Source organism: Mastigoproctus giganteus, chromosome 8 (assembly GCF_048544385.1).
Source record: "Mastigoproctus giganteus isolate SK-2022 chromosome 8, ASM4854438v1, whole genome shotgun sequence".
NCBI classification, from domain to species: domain Eukaryota; kingdom Metazoa; phylum Arthropoda; class Arachnida; order Uropygi; family Thelyphonidae; genus Mastigoproctus; species Mastigoproctus giganteus.
Window position 1 is genome coordinate 104,424,173 of NC_143582.1, and position 14,860 is coordinate 104,439,032.

Here is a 14,860-nt window from a genome sequence, read left to right on the forward strand (position 1 = left end):
TTGTGTGTGACGTGTTCTTTGTTATTGATTGCTTATCTTTTTTACTGTTTTAAATTTTAACCACCCACAAATGTCAGTGAGCAGAAATGTCAACTAATTAGTATGTACATATTACAGTATGCATTAATTAAGCTATGCTCGTAAGTGTAAATTTGTTTTTATTTTGCTAACCTGAAAAATATTCTTCCAATTTTCTCGTATCATTTAATTTTTTATTTGGTAACATAATAAAGTGTAAATTTGTACTTAATACAGTATATCTTTACTTTTATAGCCTGTGGATAATATTCCTCCTATTTTCGCTAATTATGATAGCTGTTTAATAGAATTAAACTTTAATTCACAAACGTGATCACAATGATGATCACCCTTACTAATATCGTATAGTAAATGGGACTTTACTATGGTGAGTCCATCGTAAAGTGATTTGATCGTACAGAAAATCAATCTTAAAGCTGTATTTTTAACTATTTACGTGAAACTTCGCTTAATCGGGCCAAAATGAACTAGTCCCGATGTGTCCCAAATAACCGGAATCGACTGTACCTTAACAATGAACAAAATTAAATGATACATGAAAATTAGAATAATATTTTCCACAGGTTAGCAAAATAAAAATAATTTTATTCTTACATATATTGCTTAATTAATATGTACATACTAAGTAATTGATATTTATGTTCACTGGCTTTTTTTTTTGTGGGGGGGGGGTTAATGTTTACAACAGTAAAAAATATAAGCAATCAATAACAAAGAACATGCATGCACAAATTGCAACTAACACAATATGCTCAAGTGAGATTCGGAGTATCTCAAGTGGTTTACGAAGCTTATAAAATAGGAATGAAGAGAAGATTCTGCAAATTTATTTGTTTTTATGCGATTGAAAATTTCATGGAAGGGGAAACACCTTTCACCATAATAACATAAAAACCACAGCTATTGGTTTTATCGCAAATGCAATCAGATCGAGTTTACTACCCATTCATAATTGATTGCACAAATAGAAAAGCCCAATAAACCAGAAACTGCAAATTATTTTTGTTTTATGGCAGTGACCTCCAGAAATGTTTTAGAAAAATATCACAAAGGTGTTTAAAATTGAGATTCTTATAACCGAACATATGATGACGATGGAAGTGTAGTGCATATTAATGATTTGAATTGGTTTTTTGAAATTTGATTCTATAAAGTGATTGATTGTACTAACCATTCATCATTTTAACCGGCGCCCACTCATTTCACTTTTCAATTGGATTACAATTTGTCTTCGTCTATACAACATGGTCCTTCCTCTCAGCCAATACTAACATTTGTAATTGTTGTTGGCTGCATTTTTTTTTTTTTTTTTTTTGCATCCTTTAATCAAAGTGAATTTTTGTGTTGTGCTTATTTGAAATAAATTTACTGTATTAAATTAGTGTACATAAAACATTGTGTAAACATATAAATCACCTTTCAAGGAGATAAACAGCTTAATTATATAGCGAAAATTTCACTTTCCGATGTCATAGAACGAATTACCGAAAACGGTGTGTTATTGGGTACACCTTACAATATTTTCAGAATTTGATGGTGTCTCTGGAATGGATTAATATCATAAAGTGGGGGTCCACTGTATATTAAGTGGAGCAGTAAACCTTTAGCCATAAATATGACAGCATCCTTGGATTCAGAGAAGATACCAGTGGTCTTGAAAAGTGCAAATATATCCACAATTTACAAAGGGGGATCAAAGAGTGACATGAGTAATTACGGAGTAATGACCTGTTAGTTAAACTTCTGTTCCCGGGAAAATTATGTAGCCACTGGTTAAAAAAGCATTGCAGGATCATCTAGACAACACTGCAATTATATTTCAGACACAGCATGGGTTTGAGGTAAAATCTTGTCTGACCAATCTGATTGGATACTATAATGTGGTCACAAAGGAACTGCATGCAAAAAAATAATTTTGATGTCATATACTTGGATTTCAGGGAAGCTTTTGATATTGTTGCACATAAAAGACTGCTGTACAAATTGTGCAATTTAGGGCAAGTTGCTACTATGGATAAAGGGATGGTTGAGTGTCAGAAGGCAGAATAGTAATCAGTGGCCATTCATCTTGGTAGACTAATGTTATTACTAGAGTTGCCCAGGATTCGTTGTTTGGCCCATTGTCGTTTTCTGTATTTATCAATGATGTTGATGAAGGAATATCAGGCCTAATGTCCAACTTTACATGTAATACAAAGGTTGGCAGTGTGGTTAATGACAGTATGTTACTCCAACAGGATCTAGAAGAGTTAGACAGATGGGCTGAGAAATAGCAATTGAACTTTAACATTGACAAATGTAAAGTAGTGCATATGAGTAGCGGTAACACCAGAGTAATGTACCAACTGTGTGGCAGTGCACTCAGGGTAGGAAAAAGCAAAAAGACCTGGGAGTAATTGTGCAATCAGATATGAAGTTCTCTGAGCAGTGCAGACAGGATGCCAGGGAAGCTTGTGGGGTTTTGTCAATGATATACAGGATTGTATATTGCTAGCAGAGATAAGTAGACAATTATCTCATTGTATAAGGCAATGGTCAGGCCACATCATGAGTACTGCATTGGTCTGGAGGCCTCCTTCTTGATAGGATATAGAGCTGCTGGAACGAGTACTGAGAAGAGAATGAGATTGGCAAGGGGAACAAAAGCGGTGCTCTTACCAAGAATGGCTTCAGTTCTACAAATTGTGGCGTCTAGTGACAAGTCACCTGCGAGGAATCTGATTGAGGTTTTGAATGGGTTGAACAAGTTCGATGCTGATGAAATTTTTCCTCTTGCTCAAACAATTTGAAATTATGTTTTCTCATATATAAGGGGGCATAAATTCATGCAGAGGAATGACGGTTGCAGTATAGATGAGGAGAAGTTTGCCTTTAGCTTTAGCCAGTGAGTGGTTGATTGTTGGAACAAATTTGCATCTGTTATTGTGGAAGTTGATAGCTTAAATAAATTTAAATAAGAACTATATAAACTAATGGAGGGAATGAATAGGCAAAGTAGGAATATCTTTTTTTTTTTTTTTTTATATTTCTGTAATACTGTATAATCTTGCTTTCTTTCATCATTTGCCGCTACTAATACTAACTCTGTACCAACTGCACAGGAAGTTTAATCATCTTCTATGCTCTCTCTCTTTCTTTCTCTCCCTCCCTCCCTCATTTCTTGGGATGCAGACCAATGCACCTTACACTGTGTCATACACTCGCTTGTTCTACACTACATGGTAGTATGTACATCTGCCAAAAACAGTGGCTGAATCCCATTTACCATCAGGTTAATCTTCCTATTGCTACTTGTGCATTAAGAACATCTCCTGTCCAGAATCTTATGTGGAAGTAAATGAGCTTTCTAGCTTTGATAGAATTAGTAGTCTTTGCACAGTGCTTTCAAACTGAAATCTCTATTAGACCATCTCCACGTGGACATTGTTTTTTAGGCACAATAGGAAAATTTGTATAATGCTGTCAGATTGCTAATCACTCTTTTGGTATTTGTGTTCAAGGTGTACTGAGAGATATACATATGGCCATCAAGGTTACTCTAATAAACACCAAAGAACCCCCAATCTATTCTGGCATGCTCCTGTTCCTGCATATAACTGCTCCCATAAAAACTCGGTGAATTTCTAATACTCTGCCTTCTGTCTACCTGCAGTTCTATTAAGCATTCCAAGCTGAATGCTGTGACTTCTTGTCAGTCTACACCTCAATTAAAGTCTGTGTGATCTGTTGCTCTCTTTCCAGAGACTATAATATCCAAAATGATTCCTCCTGAATGTAGCATATACATTGCAACGATTAATGCCAAGGATCACAGTACCACCAATGCAAACATGGTATTATATACACTGCATTTGGTTATATCTTGGTTTCAGCAGCAGTTTTTTCTCTTTAAAAATGTGAAATTGATATAAACTCCTGCTGAATTTCTAGCTATATTGGAATTAAGGGAAATTACTTTGCTGATCCCACAGCCAAATCAGCATTTCCAATGAATAATCTTGGCTTGTCAGTCCCCTATACAGACATTACACAATTAATACTAATTGTAATTAATACAAAATTAATTAAAATTAGTATTAGCAATGGCCACATATGGTGCAAGGAAGCCTATGGCTTCCTTGCACCACCATTATTTTATTTATTTTTTTTTGGCTGGTGCAGCTTATGCTGCACCAGCCAAAAAATAAAATAAAATAAAATAAAATAAAAAAAAATAATAATAAAATAACAAAAAAAGAATTAAAAGAATAAAATGAGTAATAATAATAAGAAAATAAATATATATATAATAATAATAATTAATGAATAAGACAAAAGGAAATGGACAACCTAAGTGTGTCCCTCCTCCCGTAGGGGAGTGACCTTTGAATTTCCCCAAATTGTCAGCCTCTACCACCCGTGTAGGCAACTTATTCCAGTAATTTATAACTCGCTGGCTAAAATAAAACTTCCTGCAATCCAGTCTAAATAACTGCCCCGTAACTTGAAATTATGGCCCCTAGTTCTAGAATCATTTATAACTGAAAATTTTGTCCTTATTCATTTTGGTTATGCCTCTCAGAGCCTTAAACACCTCAATCAAGTCTCCTCTAAGGTGCCTAGTTTTCAAGTTCTGCAACCCACATATTTGAAGTCTTTCCTCGTATGGATGCCGTTTTGCCGATCTCACCAGGTAAGTTACCTGTCTTCAGACCCTGTCAAAAAGCACAATGTCTTTCTTTAGGTGTGGTCTCCATACCTCAACACAGTATTCCGAGTGGTCTAACAACAGCCTTATATAATGGGATTGTGACATCCTTATCTCAACTAGCGATTGTTCGATAAATCATCAATAGTACAGGCACCTCTGTAGCCAGGTGGGAAGGAGCAGCAGTGCGTAGCATATGCTTCTTGATTAGACCGGGGTTCGAGCCCGTCACCACCAAATATGGAGGATGCTGAAAAAGGTCAGGGAATGACCACCGCATATTCCCAGAGCAATATGGCCTTAGTTGCTTATGCTCCTAAAAATCAAAATAACAAACAAACAAACAAACAAACAACATCGATAGTACACCATGGGGCCTTCCTTGCAACCTGTCTACAGTGCTCAGAGAACTTCATTTCTGACCGTATCGTAACACCCAAGTCCCTTTCCTTCACTACTGGCTTTAGTTCAACTCTGCTAAGTGTATAAGTTATTTTGGGGTTACTATTCCCCAGGTGCAATACCTGGGGAACAGTACTTTTCTGGATTAAAGCATAGCTGCCAATTTTCTGATCATCTCTGAAGTTGATCTAGGTCATTCTAAAGAAGCTCTGCCTGCGGGGATCATTAACTACTCTATCAATCTTTATATCATCTCAAATTTAGACATCACGCCCTTATCCCTTCATCAATATCATTTAGGGAAATCAAAAACAACAGTGGTCCTAATACTGATCCTTGGGAACCCCACTTCTTATATCAACCCAATCTGAGGAATAACCATTTATCACAACCCTCTGCCTCCTGCCCTGAAGCCATTCAGTTATCTATCTAAGGATTTTCTCTGTGATTCCAACTTTTTCCAGCTTATCAAGTAACCGCTTATGTGGGACTGAGTCAATTTTTTTGCTGAAATCCAAATAAACAAGGTCAAAATTATTCCCAAAGTCCAGCTCTTGAGTGACCCTGTCAAAATACCTAACCAGATTAGTTAAACATGATTTTCCCTTTTCAAAACCATGCTGAGTATCCTTCAGGATTCCATTTCTATCAAAATGATCCTGAATTCCAACTCTGATCATTGTCTCCGTGATTTTCCCTACTACTGAAGTTAGACTAACCGGCCAGTAATTTCCCACTTCACCCTTAGAACCGCCCTTATGTATTGGAGATTTTGGTTTTTTTAAGGAGCATTAGCAACTAAGGCCATATTGCTCCGGTGCGGTGGTCATTCCCTGACCTTTCCGCATGCTCCATATTTAGTGGTGACGGGCTCGAACCCCCGGTCTAATCAAGAAGCTTGTGCTACGCACTGCTGCTCCTTCCCACCTGGCTAAGGAGGCGCCTTATGTATTGGAGATACACTGGCACATTTCCAATCCGGCGGAATCACTCCCGAGTCCAGTGATGCTTGCATAATTAGTCTAAATGGTTCAATGCACTCACTTGCCGCCTCCCTTAAGATTATGGGGTATACTCCAGGAGCCTTATTGGCTTGTAGGTTCGAAAGCTTTTTCATTAAATAAACGTGAAATTTCAACATTATCAATTACATTTTTTTCAACTTCACTCCCATAATTTCTCATTGTCAATGAGAAATTATGGGACAATTCCAATGGCAAGATTCATGAAATACAGACTATAAATAAGTTATATGAGGTAAAACCTGTATTTGAAACGTGACAGTCTATCTACACTGTAGTGTTTCAAGTACAGCTGAAAAGAGGAAATTGTTTTAGCTTAACTCTGTATAGGACATAGTCATCTTATAGATTCCTCTCTGGTGAGGGATAATTATGGCTCTTCATATAGGCTCTCCTATTTGAAATTCCAATTCTTGTGAAATTAGCATTAGTAGTGGCAATTGATGCAACAAAGCAAGCTTATGCAGCATCAGCCAAAAAAACAAAATTTCCCATTTCACCTTTTCATTCCTTCCAATAGTGTATCTAGTTCATTGAAGAGGCCCCTGGAGTCAGGAACTATGATTCATTTATGATGCTACTAAAATACTAACTGAAATCAATAAAATAGCTTTAAGACTGAAATATGTTAAGAGCTTTAGCCTCAGGCTACGAGCAAGTTAGTGCAAACACATCATATTAGTACGCAGCTAAACTCTGAATTAGCAAAAATATGCAAAGGCAGCATCACTTAAGTTATATCTCATATTGTGAATACCTTCACAACAAGTTGCCACGATATTGCACTACTTGGAATAAGTAACGCTTCACCAAAGGAGAAGACTGTTGTTACTTATTCTCATCGGATACCACCACCTAGATGGCACCATTTCAGGGCTATTTGGCCCTTCTTCAGTGGGTAGTTTGTCATTAGCATTAGTTATATGATTCTGCATAAGCTTGCATGATTCTGCATTAGTTATATTCTGCATAAGCTTGCAAGAAAGCAAGCTTATGCAGAATCAACAAAAAAAAAAAAACTCATGTTTCACCCCTCCATTCATTCGAAATAACTGTCCAGCTGAGCCTCAAATTTATTTAGGCTATCAACTTCCACAACAAGGGATGGATGTCTGTTCCACCAACCAATTACCCGCTGGCTAAAGGCAAATTTCCGCACATCTATCCTACATCTGTCTTTTCTCAATTTGAATTTATGCCCTCTCAGGTGATTATTCTGAGCAAGAGAAAGAATCTCATCGTTATTGGGCATGCTCAAACGATTCAAGGCTTTATACACTTCTATCAGATCACCTCTCTGGTGCCTAGTCTCCAGACTCTGTAATTTGCAAAACTTAAGCCTTTCTTCTTAAGAGCAACCCTTTGTTCCATTCACTAATCATGTTGCCCTTCTCTGTACTCGTTCCAGCAGCTCTACATCCTTCTTGAAATGAGGCCTCCAGACCTGTATACAGTACTCAAGGTGTGGCCTGACCATTACCTTATACAAGGGAATAATCACCTCCTTATCCCTGCTAGAAAAATTCCTGTATATCATTGACAAGACACCATCAGCTACCCTTGCAGCCCATCTGCACTGCTCAGAGAACTTCATATCTGCCTGCACCATTACCCCCCAGGTCCTTTTCATTCTCTACCACAGTAACACAGAGTTGATACGTTGCTCTGGGGTTACTTTTTCCCATATGTAGTACTTTACATTTGTCAGTGCTAAACTTCATTTGCCATCTGCTGAACCTTTCCAGATCCTGTTGCAGCAGCAGCATAGCATCAGTAGTGTCCTTAACAACCTTGCCAACCTTTGTATCATCTGCAAACTTGGACATTAAGCTTGATATACCATCATCAATATCATTTATAAATACAGAAAACAATAATGGACCCAACACTGAACCCTGAGGGACTCCACTAATAACATTAATCCACGATGAGCAGTGTCCATTGATTACCACTCTCTGTCTTCTCCCCCTCAACCATCCCTTTATCCATAGCAGCAATTTGCCTCCAGTGCCATACTGCTCCAATTTGTGCAGCAGTCTTCCATGTGCAACAGTATCAAAAGCCTTTCTAAGATCCAAATATATAATATCAAAGTTATTCCCTGCATCCAGTTCTTTTGTGACTGCATCATAGTATCCAATCAAATTGGTCAGGCAAGACTTTCCCTTAACAAAACCATGCTATGTCCGAGCTAGAACTGAAGTCTTGTCTAGATGATACTGCTGTGCTTCTTTAACCAGTACCTCCATTAATATTCCTGGAACAGAACTTAAACACACAGGTCTATAATTAGTTGTGTCAGCCTTTGATCCTCCTTTGTGAATTGGGGTCACATTTGCAGATCTCCAGTCTATGGGTACCTCCCCTGAGTCCAAAGAAGCTCTCATAATTATGGCTAATGGTTTGCTTACTTCCTTTGCTGCTTCCTTTAATATAACTGGATAGATACCATCTACCCCAGGTGCCTTTTTTATGTTTATCCTCAACAATTTCTCCTCCACTTTCCTCTCAGTTATTAAAAAATCATCTAGCTCACTGCCAGAGTTTACTTCATCTCTGGCATTCTCCTTCCTGCATAATGTGTGAATGTAGATGCAAAATACTCATTTAGTTTGTTAGCCACCTGAGCAGGATCCTCAACTGTTGAACCATCAATATCCAGTAGACCAATCTGATTCGTCCCTTTCCTTCTACAATTTACATAGATAAAGAACTCTTTTCTGTTTTTCTTTGCATCCTTTGCCAAGGATTTCTCATAATCTGCCTTTGCCTGCCTAATCTCCTTTGTGACTTGGTTACAGACCAGCTTATATCTATCATAGGCTTCCATTTAACCCATTAATTTTTATGTATCCCATGCATTTTTCTTCTCTGCCGTATGTCTCATTAGTTCATCTGACATCAATTAGCCCTAAAGCTTGAGCAATATTTCTTAGTTGGTATGTAAAGCCTAGTAGCTTCCAAGATAAGTTCTTTGAATGCTTCCCATTTTGAATTTGCTCTTGGTAACATCATCAGTTGTGGTCCCCAATGTATAGAATTTAAATACTCTCTAAGACCATCGTAGTTGCCTTTACGAAAGCAAAAACCCTTCCCTTTACCCCTGAAGGTGGTTACCTCTTTGAGTAAATCCCACTTCAGCACACTGATCACTGCCTCCTAGTGGTTCTTTATCTGCAGATTCTTAATGCATGAAGAATCATTACTGATAATCAGATCAAGAGTATTACTCCCTCTAGTTGCCTCCCAAACATGCTGATGTAGAAAACAATCATCGAATAAATCCACAAAAGCATTGCTAGTGTGTGAGTGACCAACCCACAAATTCCAGTTAATATCTGCGAAATTAAAATCCCTAATTATAAATTAGGGATTTTAGGGAAACTGTACAGGGAAATAGAGTGGCCCACTATTTCCCTGTACAGTTTCTTATTATACTCATCAGAGTTGTTAGGCCTATAGCACACTCCTACTCCCAATTTTGATCTCCCCAATGCTTATGTCACACCAAACTGACTCGACACTGCACTGTCCAGCGATGTCGACTGGCTTCACTTCCTTGGATTTTGCGTTTCTTAATTAATAGCATGACCCCTCCTCCTTTCCTATCCTGTCTATCCTTTCTGTACACATTGTACTCCCCAAATTCCAGTTCTGTATTCCTTATATCTGTGTGATACCCCGTCTCTGATATCTCAACAATATCTGCCTTTGATGTTTTGAGCGATACCTCAAATTCATCAAATTTATTTACCAAACTCCTAGCATTAGTGTACGCACAAGTATACATGCACCTGTTCCTATCCTTAGCTACCCTAACACAACCCATGTGTTTACTTATACTGCAATGACTCCCAGAAGTCTCTGAAATATCCTGCATCTTGCTTTCCAGGCAGCTGCTCATTCCAATAGAAGCAATGCAAGAATCACTTTCACTGCCAGTAGTTACTGTTAATCTATTAGTCCTTGTTCCCCCCCCCCCAAGCTTGCAGTTTTCTGCCCCACCTAACACTGCCTCGATAGCATCAGCAAATGTTCTTGCACCCTTTCTATTTAAGTGTATCCCATCCCTGTAGAAGCAGTCTCTCCTGTTAACAAGTACAGACCAGGCTGAAAAAAATTCTACCCCTTGAGCCTTGCACAATCATTCCAAGGCGGAATTGATCGATATTTAAACTAAGTATCTTAACTAGGATATAAAGCTACTCTAGAAACTCTCATCATATTCTCCTTCCTATCGTGTCTGGACAGAATTGCAGATGCTTTCAAATTCAACCCTAATTCACAGCTTTTTTTTCAACAGTGACCTGTACTTGTTAAGTAATTCTGCTGGTCTCCTACTCTTAATATCATTAGTGCCAACGTGTACAACTATATCACCTTTTTTGCCCTTAAACGATGATATCCGCTCTACAACTTTATCAACCTTTGCCCCTGGCAAACATAACCTGGTCTTCTTCCACCTATCCTTTTTATAAAGCATGTTCCCCATTTCCCTGATAATAGTCACCAACAACTAGTTCCTGTGGGACCAGCGCATTCTGCCTTGGGGGTTGCTGCTGTGTTGCGTGATGACCAAGTGCAAGCTCTGGAATTAATGTGGGCAGCTGAGAGCTTGATGGGTCCCTGAATTTAGATCCTTTGAGGGCATCCACCCTATCCTTCAAGCTCTCATATAGGCCCATAATGCTGAGTTGTCACCTGATTTCCTTACACTCCTTACATCGCGCACACACAAAGACATCCCCCCCCCCATGGCAATATCATGTCCCGTACCTGATTGCTCCACAAATATCAAGCAAGCAGTGCATTTTAAAAGGCCATGATTGAGAGGGCAACTGCCCCCCCCCCCGCCTAACCTCCTTTGTAACTTGGTTACAGATCAACTTGTATCTCTCATAGGCGTCTGTGTCACGTGTTAATTTGTATGTATCCCATGCATTTTTCTTCTCTGCCATATGTCTCATTAGTTCATCTGACATCCACTTAGGCCTAAACCTTGAACAATATTTCTTAGTTGGTATGTAAAGCCTAGTAGCTTCCAAGATAAGTTCTTTGAATGCTTCCCATTTTGAATTTGCTGTTGGTAACATCATCAGTTGGTCCCACTGTATAGAATTTAAATACTGTCTCAGTCCATCATATTCGCCTTTACGAAAGCAATAAAACCCTTCCCTTTATCCCTAATGGTAGTTACCACTTTGAGTAAATCCCACTTCAGCACACTGTGATCACTGCCACCTAGTGGTTCATTTACCTGCAGATTCTTAATGCATGAAGAATCACTACTAATAATCAAATCAAGAATATTACTCCCTCTAGTTGCCTCCCGAACATGCTGATGTAGACAACAATCATCCAATAAATGCACAAAAGTCTTGCTAGTGTGTGAGTGACCAGCCCCCAAATTCCAGTCAATATCTGGGAAATTAAAATCCCCCATTATAAGACTCTTTGATTTACTGGCCCACTCTATTTCCCTGTACAATTTCTTATTATACTCATCAGAGTCATTAGGCCTATAGCACACTCCTACTCTCAATTTTGATCTCCCAATGCTTATGTCACACAAAACTGACCTGACACTGCACTGTCCAGCAATGTCGACTGGCTTCACTTCCTTGGATTTTATGTATTTCTTGACCAGTAGTATAACCCCTCCTCCCTTCCTATCCTGTCTACCCCTTCTGTAGACATTGTACTCCCCAAATTCCAGTTCTGCATTCCTTATATCTGTGTGACACCACGCCTCTGAAAACCTCACATTATCTGCCTTTGATGTTTTGAGCAATACCTGAAATTTATTTACTAAACTCCTAGCATTGGTGTAGACGCAAGTATACATGCACCTGTTCCTTTTCTTAGCTACCCTAACATAACCCATGTGTTTACTTCTACCCTAATGATTCCCAGCAGTCTCTGAAATATTCTGCATCTTATTTTCCAGGCTGCGGCTCATTCCAATAGAAGCAGTGCAAGAATCATTTTCACCTCTGCCAGTGGCTACTGTTAATCTATTAGTCCTTGTATCCTCCGAATCTAGCAGTTTTCCGACCCACGTAACACTGCCTCGATAGCATCAGCAAATGTTCTTGCACCCTTTCTATTTAAGTGTTTCCCCTCCCTGTAGAAGCAGTCTCTCCTGTTAACAAGTACAGACCAGGTTGAAAAAAATTCTTCCCCTTGAGCCTTGCACAATCTTTCCAGGGCCGAATTGTTGATTATTAGTCCAAAATACTTACTGACTGTGCATAACTGATTAAGATTTTCCTCTAATTCTTTGGGATCGTGGCTTATGACCACAATGTTGTCTGCAAATCGTAAATGGTTTAGGTACCCTCCGTTCACATTGACTCCTTTCTGCAACCAGTCTAGTCTAGTCTTCTGAAAGCTTCCTCAAGGGCAGCAGTAAACAGCTTCGGATATATTGTGTCTCCTTGTCGAACTCCTTTCTCGATTTTAAATTTCCTACTGTCTTTGTCTAGTCTGATAAAAGAGGTAGCACTCTCATATATTTTCTTCAAAATCGTAATATATGTGGTATCTATGCCTTGTATTTCCAGTGCCCGAAACATTGCCTAATGCTGTATGGAGTCAAATGCCTTTTCATAATCCACAAATGCCAGACGTAATGGTGTTTTATATTCATTTGCTTTCTCCATTAGCTGTGATATTACGTGAAGGTAATCCATAGTTGAGAATTCTGTCCTAAAGCCGGCTTGCTCTTTCGGTTGATTCTCATCAAGTATTCTTTCTAATCTGTTAGTAATGACCCTTGTGAACAACTTGTAGATGTGGGATAACAAGCTAATTGGTCTATAATTTCCAATTTTTGATTTATCTCCATTCTTATTCAGCAAAACTATGATTGCATTATTCCACTGCTTAGCCGTCACACTTTTTATAATGCACTTTGTGAAGAGCCTTGCCAGTTTTTGTGTTATGTCTCTTCCTCCCAATTTTAACAACTCTACAGTAACTTCATCTTCCCCCGGGGCTTTCTGCTTCTTCATTTTCTTCAATGCCTGGCATAAGCATATTACAAATATTGCGTTCTCTGCATCTAAAAAACTTGGTTTTTCTCTTTTGCTCTTGGTGTTACTTTTCTTCTAAACCGCTGTTCACTCTGTACAAACAGAAAATCTGCCCTACCATGTAATATTGTTCCACGTCTGGGGTGGTGCCCCCAAAATCTCTCTCTCTCAGGCTTCTAGATTCCATTCAGAAGAGGGGCAATTAGGTTAATTAATGACTCATTTCTAACATTCTCTCCACTCTGTCTCATAGATGTACTGTTTCTAATGCATGCCATTTCTACACATACTTCCATGGGCACTGTTCTTAAGAATTGGCTTCTATAATTCTCTCTCTCTCTCTCTCTCTCTCTCTCTCTCTCTCTCTCTCTCTCTCTCAAAACAGTCTGAACACTTGCCGCCAGCAGCCAACATCCATTTACTGGCCAACTTCAAACTCGCAGAACCAACTTTTCATCTTCCTTGTTTATTCGTTCAACTGTTTTTTTCTGGAACAGCCTTCCTTCATAAGTATTTCCTGAAAATTACAATTTACAGAAGTTCAAGTCTAATGTCAAAAGATATATTCTTTCGTCTTCTCAACCCCCAACTCATGCACAGTACTAAGTACTGTAAGTTTTAATACCTCTCGTTTGGGGTTTTCATAAAAAAAAAAAAATAATAATGCTTTTGAGTTGCTAGATTTGTTAACTTAAATTCCTAAAGACAAACGATTAAATACAGTTAAAATATATGTCAGAATAATGGATTTCATTTGCCTGGTGCCATATCTCATCAGGAACCACAAGGAACCAGTGCACATATATAATATTTTAATAACATCTTAACCTACTAAAGAACTTTTTTTAACTTTTTTTTTTTTTGGAAATTTTCTCATATCCAGCCAGTTCCTAAAAAGGGTATATTTCATTTTTTATTTAATGTATTGTTATATTTTTCCATATTGTCCAGTTATCTTTTGTCCATCCCATTTCCGACTAATTTTTCATTTGGGGAACTGTGTTTGGACAGAAGAATTGAATGGTTCTCCCTGTGTTCTTTTTGTCTTCATCCATCATGGGGTAGTACTTTGTTAGTGTTTGCCACAGCCTTTCAAACCATTCTTTGATAGGTTCGGAGGTTATGAATTGCTGTGTCATTGGTTGATTTGAACACTGGTGCTGTATTGGTTTCTGATGAGATCAGACTTGTTAGATGAAATCCTTTTGTATTCCCTCATATTTTAATTACATGCACTAAAAACATATCATTTGTCTTCTTGCATTTTAATTCAGAAATATATGCATTTTCTATGGCAGTATAATCATGTGTTACAAAGGTGACAGTCTTTGTAACATTAATAACACGTATAATGTATAACATTAATAACATGTGTAAATGGAAATTAATAAAATTTCCATTCATACAATGGAAGGTAGAAGACAAGCGAATCTATGGCATCGTTATTACTATTTTATTGCAACCCAGTGCAACAAGAACAATGACATGCATTTTCTACGGATGTATATTTTATCCCAGGACCACAGCCAGCCCTCTTTAAAATATGAATAAGGTGTCACATGTATGCAAAGTACTTTACCTTGTATGCCACACTTACAACCATCATCTCGAGGACATCTGTATAGACCAGTGTAATTCTCTCCTGGGCAGTATTTAGGACAGGTAAGGGCTGCATA

At 38.2% G+C, this 14,860-nt stretch overlaps 1 protein-coding gene across 1 annotated transcript in view; it reads left to right on the forward strand.

The window, feature by feature from the left end:
* LOC150081748 (glutamate dehydrogenase, mitochondrial-like) overlaps positions 1-14,860 on the forward strand; it is a 535,860-nt gene that overhangs the window by 234,314 nt on the left and 286,686 nt on the right. The window lies entirely within an intron of this gene.